The sequence below is a fragment of the Eucyclogobius newberryi genome, unplaced genomic scaffold (assembly GCF_026437365.1).
Source record: "Eucyclogobius newberryi isolate DKJ021-1_F unplaced genomic scaffold, fEucNew1.0.hap1 SCAF_9, whole genome shotgun sequence".
Lineage (NCBI taxonomy): Eukaryota > Metazoa > Chordata > Actinopteri > Gobiiformes > Gobiidae > Eucyclogobius > Eucyclogobius newberryi.
In genome coordinates, this window is record NW_027316532.1 from 26,734,818 (window position 1) to 26,740,817 (window position 6,000).

Here is a 6,000-nt window from a genome sequence, read left to right on the forward strand (position 1 = left end):
TTCCCCCACCACACTCAGAGAATGTGGCCCCGGGCCCTGCAGTGGCCAAACCCAGAGCTTGAGGCGATCGGGATGGGGACTAGACTGAACATGTCATCCGTGCTGCGACCTGTGAGAATAACCTCTCAGGAAAGTATAAGTGCTGGCAGATGTATTTAATTGGACAAATATTTTGATACAATTTTACTTGAAACATTTGCTTTGTAATCTTCTTTAGTGCTGTATTCTTCAGACCTCCTAGATGCATTTCGCAGTAATTGGCAGCGCAAACACTCTGAATTAACTGCTGAGGCCAAGTCTGTGCCAGCCGCGCGCTGCAGTGAGGAATAAACAACAGTTAACTGTGCGTCACACAGTTAACTTGTCACAGATGTTGTTTTCAGAAGGTCTAATTGGAAATAAGTACACAGACAAAGTGGTTGAGAAATAGTTATGAAGCGGGATGTGCCCTTCTGTGAATTTAAGGAGAAACAACATGATGGTGCTTTTCTGAAGAGGCACAGCCGTTTTTCTGTATTGCATTATCACAATCACTTTTACAGTGATTGTGATAATGTCAACAAATACAGTAAAATCAATTTTTATTAATAGCATATTAATGGCAGCGATTCACAACGAACCTCTCAACATGTTTTTTTACAGGCAGTTTTCAATCATGCCTGTACAAACCTTCCATAAAATACAGCAGTAGATTGCAGTGACTTTAATGGATGGGCAAGCAGAAAATCTATTATGGGAGGGTGGACTTTGAAACCGGGTCTCCCTACTGAGCTAAACTCCCATACCTTGTCGAAGTGCTAATTGGATAAGCTGACTTCACCGACCAATTCATTACACAAATTAGTGTTCCTTGTTGTCAAATGACTGCCTGTATTTCTAACTCATGTCTAATCATTAGAAACATGACCCGAGCCTAAGCTACAAACACAGACTTGTCTCTAAAAGATAGATTTTAAGTCAGTTTGTTGAAACTTGGCGCTGCTGCTAACCCTAACCCTTCGCTTCTCCTCTGCATAATGCTCAGTTAGGTCGTCCTTGATTCCCACCCAGGTTTATCCAGCGTGGTTTGAGCTTAGAAAGACCATGCACAAACCTTTAAAATAAGCTGCTGGTTCTAAAAGCTCATGTTCGAGAGCGGAGCATGAACGAGCCTCTGAACACGGTCACAGACTGAGGCGCTGTGGTAAAATAAGAACCATGCTTCCTGTGCAGTACTGCTCAGCGGCCTGTAGGGGTCACTAAAAGCCAAGCTTCAGCAGCAGAAGTGAAGGGAAAACAGGTTTATTTGGATATATTTTAGAACAATTCATATATATGTAGCCGGGTCATATAATAGTTTAAAAGCTAGTTGCAAGTCTCCGTTTAGCCAGCAGATGTCACTGTGGTCAAATGTGAGCACAGTCACACTTGCGCACCTGTGACGTCACCACAGCGCGACAGCCGAATGCCCTCCGCCGCGAGCTCAGACGGCTGATCAGAGAGAAACCACAGTCCAGCCTGTTTGATGTTCGTGAAGAAGCCATTATGTGGAGCCTCGAAGACCGTAACAGAACTTCCAATGTGGCGAGGAACAGAAACCTTGTGGGAGAGAGTCTGGATGGATATTTTGTAAATGCTAAGTCCAACAGCAACACAGAAAGTGAATTGGCCTCAACACTCCAGGAAGTTGTGAAAATAATAGCTCAGCAAGGTAAAGCTATTGGAGAGTTAACAACTGCTGTGCGTGATCTTAACGCTCAAAAGACAAAGTCAACTGTACCAAACATGACCAATAGGCCAAAAGTAACTCCCAGATATACTGAAGATGGTCAGCCTATTTGTCTAAGGTGTGAAGGAGTTGGACACATGGCTAGACAATGTCCTGCACGTAGAGCTCCAACCCAGACAAGCACAACTACCTCTTCTGTACAGGGAAACGGGGTCCCTCCATTGCTATGAGCCAGGCAATGCGAGGTAAGTCCGAAGGCTCCCCACAAACTTTGACCAAAGAGTGCTTTTTGAGAAATGCAGTAGGTAAATGCCCCATTGTCGACATTCAAATCGGTGGTGTTTCCCTGCAATGCCTCATAGACTCAGAAAGCAATGTTAGCACTTTAACAGAGAGATTTTTCAGGGACCATCTCCATGGGGAGGATGAGGACATGCACTGTACATCAAAATGGCTGAAAATCACTGCGGCTAACAAGCTACCACTACCGTACCTGGGTTATGTAGAGCTAGATATTCAAGTCATGGGGGTGACACTACCTGAATGTGGATTTTTGATAACACGAGACAGAGACGGCAGTAAAACAGACAAAAATGAATATGATCCATCTCCACCTGGCATAATTGGAATGAACATTGCAAAACGGTGCAAAGAGTTGATACTAACAGAATTCGATGCAGCACTTGGAGGAGAACTGGATTCAGAGTGGAGAGAGGCTTTTCAAAGAGTACAGAAGGCGGAACTGTTGGAAAAGACGGCCTTGGCTCGTGTTGCACAGAAAAATAAATGTCAGTGTCCACAGTTTATGTAAGGGGCCCAAAGAGAGACTCTAGTGACACCTCTGTTATGGTGCTAGAACCAGGCAATACTCCTCTACCTGGTGGTGTTATTGTTATGCCCACTGTTGTATTTGCTAATAGTCACATGTGTCCAGTCCAGGTGATCAACTTCTCTCAAAATGATGTGTGGCTCCCAGGGAAAGCCAGATTAGGTGTTCTTACCCCATGTGAGTGCATTGAAGGTGACCCTTATGAAGTTAAGTTTCAGCGCATATCGGCTACACACGAGGAGGTCACTGTTAGTCAGAAGAGTGAAGAGAATCCTGACAAAGACATGCAGGCCCTGTTTGATCGGTTACACTTAGGTGGCACCAGTGAGCAGCAAACAGAGTTAAAGGCGCTATTACTTAAGTATGCTGATGTTTTTGCAGTGCAGGACGAAGACCTGGGATACACTGACCATGTCCAACATGAGATCCCAGTATTAGACGAGACGCCTGTTAACCAGCCATACAGACGGATCCCACCAAATCAGTACAAAGAGGTGAGGGATCACATTTCAGAACTGTTAAGAAAGGGTGTTATCAAAGAAAGTTCAAGCTCATATGCGTCACCAATAGTCTTGGTCCGTAAGCCCGATGGTAGTCTGAGACTATGCGTAGACTACAGGAAGTTGAACTTAAAGACTAGGCGTGATGCATTTCCGCTACCACGTATTGATGAAAGTCTAGATGCTTTAAGTGGTGCAGAATTCTTCTCAAGCATTGACCTTGCCAGCGGGTACCATCAAGTTGCAGTCCATGAAAAAGACAGGCACAAAACGGCCTTTACAACACCTTTCGGCCTATATGAATATCTACGCATGCCGTTTGGATTATGCAACGCGCCTGCAATGTTTCAGAGATTAATGCAAGCAACAATGAGTGACCTTGCCTTCCAGATTGTTCTCGTTTACTTGGACGACCTGCTTGTGTATTCCAAAACCTTTGAAGAACATCTTGAGAGACTTGAAACTGTCCTCCAGAGGCTGAAAGAAACAGGTCTAAAAGTTAAAGTTGAAAAATGTCGACTTCTTCAATCTGAAGTCAAGTTCTTAGGTCATCAAGTTTCCGCTCAGGGTGTAGGCACTGATCCTGAGAAGATAAGTGCTGTGAAAACCTGGCCTCAGCCAAGCTCAGTTAAAGATCTCCGGTCCTTTCTGGGTTTCTGTAGTTATTATAGGCGGTTTATTGAGGGGTTTTCACAGGTTGCAGGGCCACTTCACGACGTTGTAAATGGCTGTAATAATAATAATAATAATAACTTTTATTTATATAGCGCTTTTCAGTGACCCAAAGACGCTGAACATAATAAAAAAAGGGGGGGGGGTATTTACAGACAGGGGGGACAACACGTACAATACACATTAATGTACAGATAAAATGAACAAGACAGAAGTAGAGAGAAAAAGATGGGGATGTAACAGGGGGTAGAAGTGTAGGCAATGGGGTAGAGGAGGCTAGGGGTAGGGGAGGTCATAGGCTTGGGTGAAGAGGTATGTTTTTAGGCGGGATTTGAATGTTGTGAGTGAGGGAGAGTGGCGGACAGGTTGGGGGAGGGAGTTCCAGAGTCCGGGTGCTGTTCGGGAGAATGCTCTGTCGCCAAAAGTTTTGAGTCGGGATGTTGGTGCAGCCAGGGTGAGAGAGGAGGAGGATTGGAGAGCTCGGGAGGGGCGGTGGGGGATGAGGAGGTCAGACAGGTAGGGGGGGGCAAGGTGGTGAAGAGCTTTTCAAGGTGAGGAGGAGTATTTTAAAGTTTATGCGCTGCTTGATGGGGAGCCAGTGGAGAGAGCGGAGAACGGGAGTGATGTGATCACGGGACCGGGTGTGGGTGAGGAGGCGGGCAGCAGAGTTTTGGACCATTTGGAGTCTGTGGAGGGAATGGGAGGAGATGCCAGTGAGGAGGGAGTTGCAGTAGTCGAGGCGGGAGGAGATGAAGGCATGGATGAGGGATTCAGCAGCGGGAAGGGTGAGGCAGTGTCGGATTTTGGCGATGCGGCGGAGGTGGAAGTATGAGGTCTTGACGATGTGGCTGACATGGGGAGTGAAGGAGAGGGTGGGGTCCATGATGACACCGAGATTGCGTACCAGGGTAGAGGGGGTGATGGTCGAGGTGTCGATGCTGAGTGAAAAGGGACCAGTTTTATTGAGAGTGGATTTGGTGTCAATGAGGAGGAGCTCTGTTTTGTCACTGTTCAGTTTCGATGTGGCTGAGGAGAGGGTTTTGGGTGGATTTGGTGGTGAGGTATATCTGGGTGTCGTCAGCGTAGCAGTGAAAGTCCAGGTTGAGTTGGCGGAGGATGTGACCAAGGGGGAAGATGTAGCAGATGAAGAGGAGGGGGCCGAGGACTGAGCCCTGGGGGACCCTTATCAAGGAGAGTAGTCCTGCTAAGGCCAAACAATTGTTCCAGTTGAACTGGACTCCAGCGTGCTCTGTGGCGTTTGAAGTTCTAAAAGCCAAGTTGACAGATGCGCCTATGCTAGGTTATGCAGACTTTAAGTTACCATTTATCCTAGAGACAGATGCTAGCAACCTTGGTTTAGGTGCAGTTCTGTATCAGGTTCAGGGTGGGAAGAAAAAGGTCATAGCTTATGCGAGTCGCAGGCTTAGAGGGGCTGAGAGGAACGACAGGAACTACAGTAGTATGAAGCTGGAGCTTCTTGCGTTGAAATGGGCGGTAACGGAAAAGTTTCGCAGCTACCTCTTTGGGTCCAGGTTCACAGTCCTAACTGTCAATAACCCACTTTGTCACCTGTCTACAGCCAAGTTGGGGGCTATCCAACAGCGTTGGGGGCTATCCAACAGCGTTGGGTAGCGCAGTTAGCAGTGTTTGACTTTGATGTTAAGTACCGGCCCGGTCGCTGTAACTCAGCAGCCGATGCCCTTTCCAGACAGCCGGCTTTAACAGAGTTGGATCCAGATTCAGAGGATGCAGAGTTTGACGGTTGTGTAGCTATATGCAACGTTGTTAGGGTAGGCACTGCTTTGGGTTCTGAGTTAACTGCTGCAGGGGTTGAGCACTGCAGAGTGAGACAGCTAAGTGTTTTACACATGGACAGTGAGGAGATAGATTCAGTGCAGAGCAACACACCAACTCTTCCCAGTTACACAAAGGCTGAGCTCCAGACATTCCAAGCTTCGGATCCAACACTTAAGGTTTTGAAAGAGCTCTGGGATAGGAGACAAAAACCTTCTATACAGGAAAGACAAACTCTGCCCATCCCAGTACGGTCCCTACTGAAACAATGGCACCGTCTCAGAGTAAAAGATGGACTCTTGTATCGTGAGATTGAAGATGTAAATCTTGGAAAATGCTACCAGCTATTATTGCCTTCCTGCCTTAAAGAAAAAGTCCTCACCAGTGTGCACAATCAGATGGGACACCAAGGGATAGAACAAACTCTTGGGCAGTTGAGACAAAGGTGTTTTTGGGGAGGAATGCATGAGGATGTAGAAAAATGGATCAAAAACTGT